This window comes from Pezoporus occidentalis, unplaced genomic scaffold (assembly GCF_034315485.1).
Source record: "Pezoporus occidentalis ecotype Australia unplaced genomic scaffold, CSIRO_AGI_Poc_V1 ctg100, whole genome shotgun sequence".
In the NCBI taxonomy this organism is placed as follows: Eukaryota; Metazoa; Chordata; class Aves; order Psittaciformes; family Psittacidae; genus Pezoporus; species Pezoporus occidentalis.
This window is the reverse complement of record NW_026912780.1, coordinates 1,185,963-1,202,807: the sequence shown is the minus strand read 5'-3', so window position 1 is coordinate 1,202,807 and position 16,845 is coordinate 1,185,963. Positions and strand designations below refer to the sequence as shown.

The following is a 16,845-nucleotide window of genomic DNA, read 5'->3' as shown; positions in this document are numbered from 1 at the left end:
TATAAGGAAACTTATGTAAGCCTAAAAAATTTGGGGAAGACAGCAGGTGTTCTGCCATTCCATATTTTAAACGTGTTTATTAAGGTCAGTAGAAGACTCCTCAGAAGCCCAAGACTACATCTGCCTGGGCGGTGTTTCATTTAGCAGTAACTGGTCTGCTGCCCCTGAGACCAGGTGCCAGGCTGCCCAAATCCATGCTGCATAGCCCTTTCCAGTGGTTGCACTGTGCTGTGTGCCCCACCACACATATGCCCTTTGCAGAGACATTGCTGTTTGGTGGATTGCCTTTTTTTTCCCATTCAATGTGACTGAAATACTCATCAGGGAGCTGACAACGCGTGTTGTGTGTGTTGAGGTACTACATGAAAGGATGGGCAGAGTAGTTCAAAGCCTCTTTGAAATAGCACTGGAGCACTGTGATGAAATCTGAACTCAACTGTTTTCTGGCCCACCTGGTAGGAATGGTCCATGGCCTTTCCAATATCCCACACACTGTCCAGTAGTGCTGGTTACTCAAAATCACACCATAGAGCATACCACTAGTGAAATGGTGTCTTGAGCTTGTGCCCTGGCTCAGTTTAATTTACTAGTGCAGACATGGCTGGAGTGTCCTTCCCACTCAAGGAGGGTCGAGGTACTTGAAGTGCCTCTTGGCTGGCTATATTTGGCACTGCGCAAGCTGCAACTGCACCAAAAGCTCATAGTTCATGTCTTGCTGGTTCTCTCAACCTGTGCTCCAGTGTGAGTGCTCTCCTGGGGTGGGGCTGAAGGGCTTTTAGCACTGTCCTCTAGTAAAAGTGCTCAGTGTGACCTGCACACTACAGCTGTCCACCCAGTCTGCTCTTAGGGGCTTCCTTCCTGGTGTCTCCAAAGAGAGCAGTGGGCCAGGAGTCCCCAGAACACCATTCCACACCTACAAGATAAATACACAGGTTATTATGCGTACACAGGACATGAGAAGTTAATCTAGGATTAAAAACCAAGAGCTAGGATGAGGCAGTGCTATAGTGGGTAACCCTCCATGAGACTCAACTGTGACCAGTGGTCTACCCAGAAATAACGTTAGGCACCACTGCCTTACAATAGTGTTGAAAGGTAGCATCATCTCTAACTCTTCACTGAAGCATTCTCACTGAGGGCATGGGAGGAAGGCTGAAGCCCCCAAAACCAGGAACATAGTTCATAAAGATCTCTGCTGTAACCGCAGTCTGTTTCTCAGGTTTAGGTCTGTTCTAAGTTTAAAATATAAGACCCTTTTTAATATAAAGCTTACCCTCTGAAGTGGTTTCTGTCTACCAAATCTGTCTTTGCGCCCTAGAGTTGTAGGAGGAGAAAAAAGAGAGCATACAATTTGGAGACCTGTGATATCTTTTTTTTTCTTCCCCTTTATCTTCTTCATATCTCTTTTTAGCTGTTTCCATGGACGGAGTTGTAGATGTAACACTTTTTGACCCCTTGTTATTAATCATGATGTTCTCCTGCAACATGACTGTATTGTGACCAGTAGAGAAAAGGGAGCGGGTTGTGTTACGCTGCTTCATCATTCTTCTGATTAATGAAGTCTAATTTCTTCTAACCCCTCTCATATGAGGGTTCTAGCTCTGCTCTTTGAAACAGATGTATAACTATGACAGTAATCAGATCAACTCCAGTGACTGAACTTGGCTTGCTCTCCCCAGAGGCATTCCCCTGTTTTGCTTACATTGGTGCCTAGGAGCAAGAGAGCACCGTGCAGGGCAGAACATGTTATTTGGCTGTAAAAGTGGATACTGTTGCTGCATTGCTCTCCTGGAGAAACCAAAACCTTTACTAATCAAGTTCGAGTTATTCAGAACAAACTAGGCTGATAGTTGTCAGTATTTTGTGGATGCTGCTTTGCAGATAACTTGAGGCAGCAGTGTTCTCAGCATTCTTGTGTCATTGCCTGTTATCATGAAACATGTTTTCTTGTAAAATAACTAGAATTTCTCCATAAATTTGAATGGTGTGACATTAATTTCTCCACTGTGCTTTGCCTCCACTGAGTAATGACAAAGTAATGAAATGTTTATAATACAATGTTGCACTATTTCACACTATTGTCAAAGTAGAGTTCAGATAAGTAATGCATCTTTATAAGACAAGGTGCGTCTTTGCATACACTTTCAGATGAGGACAGCTGACAAAGTATGTAAAGATTCTGCTGGGGATCTGTTGGTAGTTGCAGGAAGGTGATGCTAAACCTTGATCCGTGTTCAAGGACCTGAGTTTGTATTGTGCACTCTGTTTTCACAGCTGCTGTGTCTTTCCTTAAATGTTCTGTATATGTCTACTGACACAGGAGCTTCATTCTGTTTCATTGATTAGAATTGCAAGGGTAAAGTACAAGTGTCTTGTTGAAAAAATGCGACTAGATTTGATTGTTTGGCAATGGGTGCGCTTGCTACTGCTTAGAATAACTAAGAGAATGTACAGCTCTGCCTCAGGTAGTCAGTGTTGTCCCAAGAACGGAATGCCCCCTGTCTGAGGGATTTAGTCTTTCCCAAGACAGACCATGTGCTTAATTATTGCCTTGCTGTTCAGAGCAGAAATTGGCTTTCTAAGCGACGGGATTTGCTTTGGGTTCTCATTAAATGTTGTATGTCGTAGTGTGACACACAATATGCCCTGCAGTGTGTCATGTGCTATGATGCTAATCAACATTCAATACCAAAGCAGGAGAGCAGCTGCTCTGCAGTCAGCATGTCTGAACAGTGCTGTGCCCAGCAGGGTATCGCTTAATTCACGCTAATGGATAAAGAAGTGGCCTCATAACACTTCTGTAAATGAGGCTAATGATCAGGGAAAAAAATGCAAACTAGTTTTCATTTATTCATAGAGGTAGGTATAATTAGTGGTAATAGCTGGATCCAAAAACTTGCTCTCCAGCATTTATTTGTTGATAGTACAAAATGTGAATGGCTTGTTCAACTATTTGTGTCTTGTGAAGTTATTAACTCCACACAGAAATTGAAGTATGTATGATCTTAAATCCTCACTGAGGAAGTTACAGGGCTTAATGGGGAAAAGTTACAGATAATTACATCTTCTAAACTTACCTCATTTCCACTGTGTGGTAACGGGGCTGTATTGAAAATCCACTGCTGGGAGGATCAGCATATTGATTCAGTTTGACTTTTTTACATTAGCTCCACTGGAGACTAGAGAGATCAAGAGGAGGCAACCTGTCCATTGAAGTTGTGGCAGATGAGTAATAAGATAATTAGGTATGAAGGTCTTACTTTTGCATCTAAGCTGCGGGACTCTTTCATGTTACCCCTCATTCTTCCTCATTCATCTGTTCCTCTCACAGGTGTGTCATCCCAGTGGCACAGCTGATGCCACTTGATCATTTATGTCTTGAAGAATCAATCATTTTATGGTGACATAGTCATAGTATCAAGCAGGAGTTGATCTAGCTGCAATTTTAGTAAGTCATCATCTTCTTGGGTACTTTAGGCTGTGCCGAGTGCATGTTTCTGATGCTGCACTAGCTGGTTTTGGCTATGCAGATTTCTCCAAGAGTGGTCTTCCTTGTATGGTGAGTAGTGAAGAAGTAAATTCAGCCTTAATCTCATTTACAAGAGGAAGCTGAGAAACACCTAAGGCTCTATGGTCCTGGCACAGAGCCAGGGGTTGGTACGGGCATTGCTTATTTTCTATACTGTAATGTGCAAACTAGCTACATAAAATACTGCGAGAGCTGGTTTTACTTGTGCTGAGCAGGCACCCCTCTGGACCTTTGCATCTTAACTAAGTCCTGCCACATTTTACATACTGTGTGATCAACACACCAAGAATTGATTGAGGAAGGACTTTCTAATCCAGCTGCATAATGGCACCAAGTTAGATGAGAAAGCAGTGGCAGTGCTCAAAAAGGTCAAGTTCTCCATTCTGTAACTGAAACCTTAACAAAACTGTAGCTAATTTAACTAGGTTATCTTTTCAAACCTTTTATTTTTTCCTCATTAATAAGCCCGTTAGTAATCTGTTCCAGTCCTCTTTCTGTGAATGGAACTTACACCAGTCTAGAAGCATGTGTGGGATATCTGTTGATGAAAGCCAGTTATCCGAACCGAAAAAGTGATTCTTGCCCAAATCCCCACCCTGGTTTTTGTTGGGAAAAGTGTTTCTTACATTAAAACTTGGCCAGTACAAGGTTCAGAATATATCATGTGTAAATAAAGTCCAGGCCAGCTGTCAATCGATTGCATTTACCAAACAATGTAATTGTTACTGAATTATCATTGACTCATCACTTCTGCTTCTCAGAGAAAGAGAATTATGAAGGAGTACCACTGAAGAGAAAGTAGATGATGACTGAGGAGGGAGGGATGTGTATGTAACATAGAAATCTGAAGATTACATCAAGCTGGAGAGTCATGTGTACATGGCTGTTGTGAAACATTTATTCTCATCTTTCCTCTGCTTACTAATTGTCTGAGAGTTAATCTTGTCTCAGCAATGATTGTTGTAGACAAGATAGCAAGTCAGGAAAATACGCAAGTGTAAAGGTACTGAATTGTTGAAAACTTAAACTAACACAAACATACATGAATATTCCCAGGACTTTTTATACACTCTGTTTGTGACAGTTGCCATTTCTCAGACCTGTAAAAATACCGTGTCTTGACAAATCACCTGTCAGACATATCTGAAGTCATACCAAGCAGCTCTGATATTAACAGGTTTTACTTAACAAAACCTGATTTGTTGAAATGTAGGGTTTTGCCTTGAGTTCACATTGTTATCTCAAATATTTGCTTTGAAAACCTGTTTAAAAAATACCAAAGCATTATGTAGTGGAAAGGTTGGATGCTTTTCTGCTGCCTCTTCCTGAAAATGAATGAACTTTTTCTGTAAAAACTGCAGAATTGTGGAAATTAATCTTGAACTACCTTTGTGAAAGTGCCCTGACCCCTGAGCAGATTCCCTCAACCTCTGATGTTGGATCTCACAGCAGTGGTGAAATGCTTCACTTCATAGTGGCTGGATGTAAATGCATTCTTAAAAATGGGGATGGAGGTTGTTTATTCCAGAAGCATGTGTTGTTTGTGGCCATAGATTGCATTAGCACTTGTTCACTTCTGTTAAACTCGGTTACTCTTTTAAAGCTAGGCATTATTACTTCAAGGGTCACATCCAAAGGAATCCATCCTCCTGAGCAAGCTGGTAGGAAAAGCTGGGACATGCTGGCAAGCCCATGTGGGTGTAGCTTAAAGCTTGGAGTCTTCCAGCTGAGAATTGTGTGTCAGGTATTGTCAAGCAGTTGCTGTTTCAGCAGCTGATGGTACTGTAAGGACTTGAGGATAAATGGATGCTTGTACAAAGGTCACTTGTGTCAAGGGTACTATTTGAGTATTCTTACAACAATCTTCATTTGTACTGTGCTTAATACGTAAAGTTTTTCATTACTATAAATAATCTAAAAGCTTTCACTTTGCAGATATTTCTGTGACTACAATTAAGGAAATACATGTGTATTAGAGGCTCCAGACTTGTCTATAGCAATGTCACATAGGTGATTAGGTGAAGCTTGCTTATTTAGGGGACTTAAACTGATTTTCCCTGTTGTAGTTACAATTAGGTATCTTGACAGTTGGTGTGAAAAGGGTAATGACTGCCAAGAAATGTAATTAACTGGATTTCTATTTGAATATTTAACCGAGGTCTTTGCTGTTATCCTACTGAAGACCAGGCATAACTTGCATCTTGAACAGACTCTGCCTGGCTCACCTGAACTTTAAATGCAGTGGAGATGTAGAGAATGAAAGGAGCAACTATTGTATCTCTAACCATTTGGTCCTAAGCATCTAGCTCTGTGGTGAAGGAAATACTTGGAGGAGAAACTGGACCCTTTGGACTGTGACTTTACTAGGCCTGGGGTTTTTACTGATATAGCACTTGTTGCCCAATCTTTCTCCCTGGTTCATGCCTGTGTGTCCATAATCCCAAGGACACTTGGCAGGCAACGGAGAGAAGCGCTTGCGAAGCCATCTTCCCTGGCTGCCTTTTGATGTGGTGTTGATGTATCAGTGTATTTATAATTGCTAGCTACTGACCAGGAGTGGGACTGTCCCTCTGGGCTTTCCTCCCATCCCCTCCCTAACACTGACAATTGCACTCAACTCATCCTGCAACAAACCAGTTCTGGGAGCTAAACCAGCAGAGAAAACCTAATCATGCTTGGGGGGGAGCAAAAGAAGAAGAAAGGAAGGATGTAACCATTCAGATAGGCATTCCTGACTGTTGAGCAGAAAGCCTGCTTGGGTTTCTTAGAAAATGAGCCGAATCATAATCCTCTAGGAGAAGAGACAGCAAAGTTAAAACTTGCATGTTTACCCCACATTTTATTTGGTCATAGATAGATTAATGTTAGTAAGGTGAAATCTGTACAAAGGACGAAGCCCCTTTAACATAGATTTTTTTTTTTCCCCAGGCATGTAAATGGGCGTTGGTTTGGTGCCCATTTTGGGGTAATGGGTTACCTTACAGCACTTCCATGGGCAAACACAGCAGTGGGAATATTTTTAGCAGGATGCCAGCTTACAGAGATTTCTAACTCATTCAAGAAGGACATGGGAGTGAGGAGGAGACCTGTGTGGCTCTCACAGCAGGAGCTTCAGTTAGGTGATCAGGTAAGTGTTCAAGGCCAGGCTGGACAGGGCTTTGAGCACCCTGGTGTAGTGGAAGGTGTCCCTGCCCTTGGCATGGGGGTGGGATCTAGGTGATCTCTAAGGTGACTTTGAACTCAAGTCATTCTGTGACAGGTGGAAGACTCTCTTATTCCTCTTCTCTCCCCCCCCCCCAGCATAGGAGAGAATAACAAGGGGAATGAGATTTGGGTGTCATTCCTGTTTTAAGGTACGGACAAAACGCAGAAACTCATCATAAAACTGCATTTGTGTATGGAGTCAGGGTGTCATCTGGATGCTGCCTAGCCCATGAGAAGTCTTCTTAAACATGAGAAAGAAACACTGTAAAAGTCAAGAACTCAGTAACAAAATCAGCTGTCCAGATAGAAGAGCGATGAAACTGTTGAGGTAGAAACCTGCCCAGCTTTAAGGCAGGGTTTTCTGTTTACTGAACAAGAAGTGAGAGGACTGTGCCCATGCTTACCTGGATAATTATTTAGCTATTGATCTTTCTATGCAAAAGACTGAAACACTTACCTTTTTCTGGTGATGCCGTTTGGTAGGGTTTCATGGCCTTCAGTCTTGACAGTTCATCAGTCTGTTAGTCTCTCTTACAACTGCTGTGCTAAAGAAAGCTAATAAAGTTGTAATGCATCTCGTTATCCACCTGACATTTATTACATCCTCCTTGCATCACTGTCTGCCTTGAGGATGGCCTGCGAGATTAATTTGGTAAAATATACTACTAGTTAATCTAAGCATTGTTCTCTGCCTTGTGTCTGTAGTGTGCTGTGGGTATGGCTTCTGGAAAGTGGCAATGTAGCACTGCTGGGTACCTATTTCAGTGACTGCTAGATTTCCTTCACCCTGCAGATTTTAAGCAAGAAGAGGTTACCTCAGACCTTTGAAAATCTCATCTTTGGTTTAAAACTGGGTTTTGTTTTCTCAGGATGTGATGCTGCAGTAGCAGTAGTAATCTTCCATGTCGAACACTGCCTTTGCTTGAAATCAGACACCTGGGTTTTCCTCCTAAATTTGAGCTGTTGAAAAGCATCACCAGTGATAGAGCAGACCGAGTGTCACTCAACTGACCTGTACTCACAAAGGGCTTGAAACACTAGTTTAAATGTTAGTTTCATTACGTGGATGCCCTGCTCCTGGGGTCAGTCTCCCTTTGTCTGTGTATGTGTGTTGACCATAGTAGCAGAGCTACACAGTTTGCACGGTTTCCTTTTTTTAATCTAAATGAATTTCCCAACCAATTTAGATAAACTGTGAGAAGTCCTTCGGAGGCAAGGCCTGAGAACGGGGCTTGACACAGATAAGAGTGGCATCATTCATCACCCGCACAGGCTTCGGCACAGTGCTTGGCTGCAAAGTCCCTCCATAAGCAAACAGCGCATTAGCACCATCCCCATTGCATAATGGGGTTTGCTCTGGGGTGTTATTAAAAACCCAGGCAGAGATTCCACCCTGCGTCAGCCCCCGCTACCAGCGCAGCGTTGCAGACGCGTGCTGTCGCAACGCGCTGTGTTGTGCCTCGCGCAGCCTGGGAAACGGGCGCTAATGAAGCGAGGGTGCCGGTGTGGGTAGGAGAGCGCCGCTGGCACCTGTCCGCCGGTGGTTGCGGCGGGTTGTGGGCACCCGGGTGGTTGCCTCTGCCCTGTGTGATTGTGGGCTGCGCGGAGCCAATTATGATAAAATCAAGGTTACTCCTTCAGAAAAGCCTGTGGGGTTAAGAGTTTCCAGAGACAGCAGCAGACCTGTTGGTTCAGGAGCAAGTCCTGGCCCGATCCAGCGAGGAAGGGCATTTTAATGAAACTTTAATTCTTTGCTGCTGAAGCAGAGGAGGATCCCGGGTTTAAAAGGTGTTGTTGGTCTTCACCTCTGAGAGCATTAAGAAAAGGAAATAAAGTAAACCTTAGACATGCATTCCCATCATGCCGTAGCTGATGCTGGCCAGTCCTCAGGGCAGCTGGCATAGCTATCTGCTGGAACCTGTTCAGGCACTGGTTCCCTCCTTGATGCCTGGTTACTGGATGCCTCTGAAGCTCCCTGTGCTGTGGTTTGGCAGGTAAAAATTAGCATTTTATTTTAAAGTATTATCTATTTTCTTAGTGCTACTTGGTTCTCTCCTCGTTTGTCTGATGGTAATGTGTCCATTGGATGTTACCACTTATTTTCTGCAGCTGTCTGGGGCGCTGTCGCTGGTCTGTCGACACTGAGGCAGGCAGAGGGCAGACTGTTAGGATCACAGGCAATATAGCAAAGAGCTGGAAACTGAGCACCCTGAATTGGTCACCTGTGGTGAGCAAAAGTCATCTGTATTTTTTTAACCTGCTGCATTTCATATGCACACTTCCTTTTAATCCCTGTAACTCTTCTTCTCTGTTGCGTATCATCTCCTGTCTTTTCCATGTCTCCTACAGAGCTGGTTTTCTCTATATTTTAAAATGTTACTTTAAAACTGGCAAAGAGCCATCAGAACTCACAGGGTGCTGCCTCCATGCCCTTCCTTTGCAGCCTCGAAAATGAGCACAGAAGGAGACACCAGTCAGTGACACAGCCGAGAGGCCCCGATATGTCAGTAGCAGCACTGCTCTGCCTCTGCTCCCACAGCATGTGATGATGTGCTGGTGGTGCTAGACTGCCCTGTTTGGAGGGGTAGAAAGCTGTGTTGAGCAGGGAGAGCACTAGGAGGTTTCTGAACACGCCAAGGTGAACACAGTTGAATTTCACTTGTATGAATTTCACATAGCTGAATTTCGTTTGAGTATTGTGGAGGTCAGGCTGTTTATGCGCCATCTGAGCAAGACCCTCTTGCCCTTGTGTTTGCAAGGCCCATGACTCCCAGTTTTCACAGAAGAGAGAGAGGGCAAGATTGACATCTGAGTTTGTAGCTCCACAAGAGTCCAGCCTCTCAGGAGTTGATCCTGGTTTTCCCTTGTGCCAACACTGGCAAGTTCAAGGAACTAAAGCAGCCTTTTTCACTGGGTAGGGTTTTCCAGTAGATCAGCTTAGACCATGGTGGAACTACTTCCCTTGCTCATAGAATCACAGAATGGTTAGAGTTGAAACTATTTAAAGATCATCAAGTTCCAACCCCCTGCTATGGGCAGGGACACCTTCCACTAGAGCAGGTTGCTCAAAGCCCTGTCCAACCTGGCCTTAAATGCTGCCAGGGATGGGGCAGCCACAGCTTCTTCCTAATACCTAATCTGAATTTACCTTCTTTCAGCCTAAATCCCTTCTCCCTTGTCTTGGCACTACAAGCCCTTGTGAAAAGTCCCTCTCCATATTTCTTATAAGCCCCTTTAGGTTCTGGAAGCTGCTCTAAGGTCTCTCCTGAACCTTCTCTTCTCCAAGCTGAACAAGCCCAACTCTCAGCCTGTCTTCATAGGATAGGTGCTGCAGCCCTATGAGCATCTTCCTGGCCCTTCTCAAGCAGGTTGATGTCCTTATCGGGGCCACAGAGCTGGACACAGTACTGCAGGTGAGGTCTCACCAGAGCAGAGGGGGAGAATCATCTCCCTTGACCTGCTGGTCATGATTCTTTTGATGCAGCCCAGCATACTCTGGCCTCTACACTCCCTCAGGGCACAGTCTTGGGGCCAGTGAAGGTAGAAGGGACCTTGGTGCTATAAACACATCCTAGAGCTCCCTGTGCTGCAGCCTGCAGGCAGGACCATACATGGTCAAGTCGCCGTCCCTAAAATTCCTGAAGGGCCTACCCAGCTTGTCAGGCACAGGCTTTGATTTGTGCATAACGCCTTGGGGAGGGAGCAGTTGTAATTCCTACTCCATGGATGACTTCTGTGCTGTCAGAAACATGCAAAACCTTTCTTGGTTTGTTTTGTTTCAAAACATGAAACCTGCTTTATTTTGAGTAGTTTTCTCATTGACTTCTCTGAAAGAACCATTCCTCACAGGTTGTTTTCTTTTCTGTTGTTCCAGCTTCCATTCACCTTACTGCATGCTTTCACCTTTCCTAGCTGACTCGCAACTTTTTACTTTAAATGAACAAGTGAGGTGATGCTCAATTAAAACTTTTGGAGTGGAGGTGGTGATCGTTAAAGGCTGATGATGTAGAGGGTGAACTCCGTTTATCCACAGAACTAATCAGGCTTGAGAGGTGGATATAATGCCACTGTCCTGCCAGAGAAGCTGCCTCTGAAGCACAAGAGGTTAATTCGTTTTCTGCTCCTTGGTCTCTCTTCTGTGACTGCCAACAAGGTAGCAATTAACAGTGTTATCTCGGGGGATGTTTCCTGATGTGGATAATTGCAAAGTGGGAAGCCACACTGATACGCTTAGTGAATTCCTTACAGGCCACAGAACACCCCTGGCCTGGTCAGTGGTACAAGAAAGTTGTTACCCGGGCTAAATTTGTGCTAATACCTTAGGGCAAAAGGTTCCGTATCGATTACAGGTCTCTGGAAGCATCTGGTTGTTTGAAGGATCAGCTCTACCCAGCCGCAGTCAAGAATGTGGAACGTGCCTTAGAGGGCAAGTTGGTTTGTGCCTGTCTTTTTTTAGCTTTCATTTTTTTTTAAGGCAACTTCTGTAGCATAGTTTATGCTTCACATAACAAGTATGTATGTTGTGTATTTGTTGTGTGAGAATAAGAAACATCTCATAGCAACACATTTGTTCCTGTGGAAGCAGCCGGAATCAAAAGAGAGAGTTCAGGAATGACTTTCACAATTTGCAAATGCCTTAGGGGCATTATGACAGCTGGTTCTTTACCCTAACATTCAAGGGTACCTAGGATCCAGCATTTGAGCGCTGAAACATGGCAATCCAGGAAAAAAGAAGTTTAAAACAACTGACTACTTGAAACACTTTAACAAAAGCTGTAGTGGATTTAGCAGGAGTTGTAGCAGGGTTCATTGCTGGCACTTTTAAATCAAAATCAAATGTGTTGTTCACGCAGACAGTAATTTTAGGAAAACCTTATGACCACATTATTTTGGGATAGAAGATCAAAATGGTTGGTTTTGGCCTGGCAGTCTCTAAGTGCATTGCCCAGAACAATGTAGTAGTTTCTGTGCTCAAGCCAGAAAAGTCCAGGAAAAAAAAGCAGTGCAGCCAACTGTCTGTGTGCACCCTCCAGCCCTTCAGCGTCAGGGAAAGTGTTCACAAGATCAGGGACAGTTTGACTGCGCAGTAAGTAAGGGAATGACTTGTCTCTGGCTTCGATAGGCTCTTGGTCAGGAAACATTGCAAACTTACCTGCAGCCACTGAGGTGGTTGTGCTGCAGAAAGTCCCCACGTGAGATATTCTCCTTTCTGCAATGCGCTGTGCAGACGCGATGAGCCCTCGCTGTGGGGACCTACCAAGAAAGGTCAGGCACCCCTGGAAAAAGAGTAGACAATATATGCAAATTGTTGGTATTTAATTCAGTTGTGTAGTGGGGAAGAATAAACATTATTCCTGACATTTCCATTTTTGATTAATGATGAATGGAGTTGGCAGATGTTCAGCTGGCCACCAGATGGGGTCTGCTCAGTCCAACAAATAGAATAGAAACAGTCGGGGTCTTGTAAAGTCAGCCTGACAAAAGCTCTGACAAAATCTCTAGTTCATCCGAGTGATACGACGACTTTGACCTCAAAACAACTTAGCTGCTTAAGAATGGAGGTGGTACAACCAGAGCAACTGCTTATGGAAGTGAAATGGGGTGTGGAAGGATGAGAGCCGGGTAACTTGCTGGAGTTCCAGCAGATTTTTTTCTGCTGCAGGAGGCGCTGACTGTGGCTTTGATTTTTGTGGGGTTGGATCTGCCTAGGGCCTCCTCCGTTCACCTACTGTTCCAAGTGAAATTGCCAGGACTCTGGGCACACACACCTCGTGGCACAGTCGGTTTGTGTTGGGGATCGGCTGCTTTTGACATCGTTAACCTAGGAAAGGCTTTGCGACTTGGGATCAGATAGCCCAGTACTGGTGTGGTCCATCAGCCTGCCTGGCTGCGTCTGGCGATGGTTAATCAGCAGGCGGGAGCACGGCTAAGGCCTCTCCCCGGCACACCTTGGAGCTGGGTGGGCCCACGGGAGCAAGAGATGGGGACAAGGATGCAGCCGCCGCGCCTGTGTACCCATCGGGGCCGGCTCCCCGTAGTACCCTGCGGGCAAAGCCATTCAATTTAGAAGAGTGAATTTAAATGTATGTAAATTCCGTTCCCGGGGGAAGCGATAACCGTCTGCGAAGTGCCCCGTTGCTGTCCCGCACAGCGGGGTCTGGCAGATAAGGGGCTCCCGGCTGCAGCACCTCGGGGGTGTATGGGGAGGGGGGGGCTGGAGTCCCGTCGCTGCTGCCTGATGCTGCCCGCTGCCCACTGCCCCTCGCAGGGAGATGGGGTGAGAGTGGGGAGGGGCGGATTTGCCGCTTTGACCCCGAGATGCAATTCCCTTTGATAATGACTTCCCAAGGGAGACAAAGAGCGGGGTGGGGGGGAAGAGGAAAGAGGAAATTTGACCGCGGTGTTCACGGTTACATTCACGGTGCTGGGGGGGGGAAGCTGCCCGCCAGGCTTTGAAGCTTTGAAGCCAAACAACCACCCCCTGGGGCTTTTTAGGCCCACGGGGGGTTGTGGGGGGTGTAAAGGTGAGGGCTGTCCGCTGTTTGTCAGCGGGCATACGGAAGATGCCCCAGTAGCGCGGAAGTTAGTTGTCTGTGTATGAGCGGGGGCTCGGGCACCTCTTTCTCTCTTGGGATATGCCAAGGGAGGCGGTGATGGACATCCGCTCGCAGTGGTCCCAGCTTCGCGCTGATCTTTGTTATCTTTATTCATCCACAGCGATCTGGAGCGAGTGTTTTCCCTCCCGTATCCGAGTCCTTAATTTCTGGGGGCCGGGCCGGGTCAGCCCGGAGCACGGCGACGGGTGCGGTGGGAAGTCTGTTTCGGGCGTGAACACGGGCAAAAGCGCTGTCGCTCACCCCACGTCCGTCGTGTCCCGAGCGCAGAAATTTATTGCTTCTGCAAACGCCGGCTCGGTGCCCCGGGTGGGCCGGCGGTGGGGTCGGCTCCCCCTGCGCTCCCTCCCTGCCTCCTCCCACCGCCCTGAGCAGCGCTTGGAAGGGAAGATCGCAGCTAGGAGGAATTCCTCCCGCCGCCTGACGGAGGAGCGGTGAGGGGCGCACGGCGCTGGGGATGCCGGGGGGCGGCGGGCGGTGTGGGTGCGGGTTCGGGGTGCGTTTGGGGAGGAGCGCTCGGGAGGCAGTTCCCTCCCGCCCCGGCCTGACTCCCCTGAGAGGGGCGGCGCAGGTACTCCCCGCCGCACTCCCAGCAGGCGGGACCCAGCACGGGCAGGAGGAGTACCCCCCTCTCCCCCTGCTCCTCTTTTCCTGGCTCTGGCCGCTCCCCAGACCCGGCCGGCGGGAGCCGCGCTCCGGCCCGACGTGAGCAGCACGCTTGTCCCGGAGCCGGCCGCTGCTGTCGGGTCTGTGGGGCTGCAGAGCCCCGGGGTTCGGTCCGAAGCAGCGGGGAACGCCCCTCCGCGCCTCCTCTCGCCGCGCCGCCGGCAGCAGCCTCAGCCGCTCCTTCGGTGCTGTACAGAGGTAATTTGCGGTTCCTTGCATCCGCCCTCCTGTGCGGCTCCCCCGCCCGAGAGGCGCGGTGGGCGCCGGTGCCTTCGCGGAGCCGGCTCCGGGGCGGGGTGTCCTGGGGGGGCTGGGGAACCTCTGGCCCACCGCAGCGTCCTTGGAGCTTGGGCAGGACGGAAAGAGCCCACCTATCCCAGCGAGCGCTGCCTGCCGAGGACGGCATCGCCCCGGGTGCGCTGGGATGAGCGCGGCCGGCGCAGGGTGAATGTCAGAGCGACCTGGGCTATGCACGGAATTTTTTGGGGGTGATTTTTACAACTTCAGTCTTGTGGCTTATTGAACACTTTCTTGAAGTGTTTTCTCTGGAAACTTGTCTCAAATGAGGGCTGTGAGCCTTAACAAAGAAGGGTGTTGTTCGGGAGCCAACAGGTGACGGGGTGAAACCTGAGTCTGTGTGTACATTGGAGTAAAGTCTGGCTGCTGTTTAAAATAGAATTAAAAAAATCAATGGGAGACTGTAAAAGGCAAGGTTTCTGTCTTTCTAAATCTGTACACCCCTCTCGTAAGGAGAGAGGGGGGAAGCATCCGTGAGAATACCGCTTCCTGGGCTAGAGGTTTGGTTCTTGCCCAACTGCAGCATGTGCTTGTATTTCCATCACTGCTACATCGTGCCAAGCATAATACACCCAAATCAGATGTGTTGGCGTGGGGCGATGCTTTGTCACGGCGCTTCCTCCTTTTGTTGATGCAGGTAGCCTGTCTGTGCAGTGTGGCTCCTCACCAGAAAATACCCTGAGAAGGATCCTCCAACCTCCAGTTGGGAAAGTGATCTTTGTGCTGAGATGCGAGAGGAGGAAGGCAGTTAACTCTTCTGTTGGCCCTTATAGGGCGGCTAAGGAAAGGGAAAGAAGTTCTTACTTCTAGGGTCAATCTAAAGGTCTGTTTGAATGAACAGGCTGTTTCTTTTCCCACTGCTCTGGGTAGTTCATTACTCAATACATTACTTGTACTGTAGCTAGGGAATGGGAATTTCTAATCGTTCAGGTGATACATACTGGAAATGGTCTTTAAATTATTAATAGTTATTTTATGGTGGTTCATTGTTGCTGTATTACACCCTTCCTCTTTTTAATGCACCAGGGATTAAATAAGCAGGTGAATGGGCTGGCCATGCTAATCTTAACTCGTTGAGCCTCCACTGTGAATGGATGCATGTGATATGCATCTTGTATCCCCTATAGCCTTGTTAACAAGGCTTCTAACAAAAAAGTTGTTAAAACAATTTGCCCTGCAGGACAGAGTATAACAGCAGGGGATGGGCGAGGAGATGTTTGTCTGACTGTGCTACAAATCCTGACCTCTTCTATCTGGTCAGGGGGGGAACATCATCAGTGAGCTGGAAATCTGAGCACAGGGAATAACCTTCCTATGGTCTTCAGCTTTGCTCTAAGTTTGATATCCTACTTTTTTGTGTACTAAGAGGTTTGTAACTGAGTAGGAGTGTAGTTTGCCTTTGCTTCTAAGAGCTCAATTGTAATATGGTTGTTTTAATACATTAGTGGAAAAATGTATTAATTGCTTTTCTTTCTAAATCGAATTTAGCTGCTTAATTCAATAATGTTATTCATAGTTGTCAAGATGCCAGTGAAATACCTCCTTGTAGGCTGTGAAGCTTTTTTTGAGAGGTAGTGTTTGATCAGAGCCGAAACCTCAAACTGTTCCACAGACTTTAAGAAAGCAAAACAAAACTTCCTTGCTGTGTTTGGTAGAAGTCATGGCAGGAGTAGAAAGACCACCTTTCTACTCATCCCTCGGAAAGCATTTATTTTTTCAGCTGTTGTTTATGTTCATTTGAATCCTCCTTAGGATGTAATCATTTTAAACAGATCACTTTGAAGGATAAGTGCGGCTGGGGGGCAGGGAGGAAGAACCCTGTCGTTTTAAAATGCAAACCAAATTACACTGGAGCAGGAGAGGAAGAAGAACTCCTAAACAAGCAATTGCTAAAATAGTTGTGCAGATAGCCTGCTGTTAAGCTGGGCCAGTGCAGAAACCTCATGCTCAGTAACACTGCAATATTTGTGATGTGGCCATGCTGATAATATATGGTATACTGTCAGTTGCTTTATAGCTGGCTTAACATTAAGGGGATTGAACTAGATGACCTTTGAAGGTCCCTTCCAACCCAGACTATGCTTTGATTCTATGATTAGCTATATGGTAATGTTTTGCTCTTAAAGTGAATGCTGTCCTTTGAGTAATCTTAGTTAACTGAGATTTATGAACCTCACTTTAAACATTTCCAATCGCTTTATCTGGGAATGAGCACCCTGACTGTAAAGTTACAGTTGGAGGTAAGGTATATTTTTCCTTTATTCGTTACCGTCCATGCTTTCAACCTGCTTTGTATCATTGGGAAATGGGCCTGTGTTTTTCTCTTGTTGGAGCTGGCGCATGTGCTGTCTGAAATGGATGGCTTAAAGGTGGTCCAGGCAGGATCAGTCTCTTGAGGAAAAGCAGTGTCATCTCTTTTGTGCCAATGCCTTGCCTTCCTTTGGAATTGGCCAACGCTCCGGCACTCACGTACGTACCTTTGCTATGCTAGGAAATCCCAACATTACCCAGCCATACAGAAGTAGTGTGTAGCTT

At 46.5% G+C, this 16,845-nt stretch overlaps 1 protein-coding gene across 3 annotated transcripts in view; it reads left to right on the top strand.

Moving 5' to 3' along the window:
• The window catches only part of PRICKLE1 (prickle planar cell polarity protein 1), a 64,109-nt gene that overhangs the window by 35,402 nt on the left and 11,862 nt on the right, over positions 1-16,845 (top strand). Inside the window, exon 1 of one of the 3 annotated variants that reach the window (XM_062612429.1) lies at positions 13,644-13,781. The exons of 1 other annotated variant lie outside the window; for it this stretch is intronic. The gene's annotated coding sequence lies outside the window, so the exon portion shown is untranslated. Of the gene's footprint in view, positions 1-13,643; positions 13,782-14,046; positions 14,212-16,845 lie in introns of those variants that run through there. One more of the 3 variants, XM_062612438.1, reaches the window with a different exon arrangement.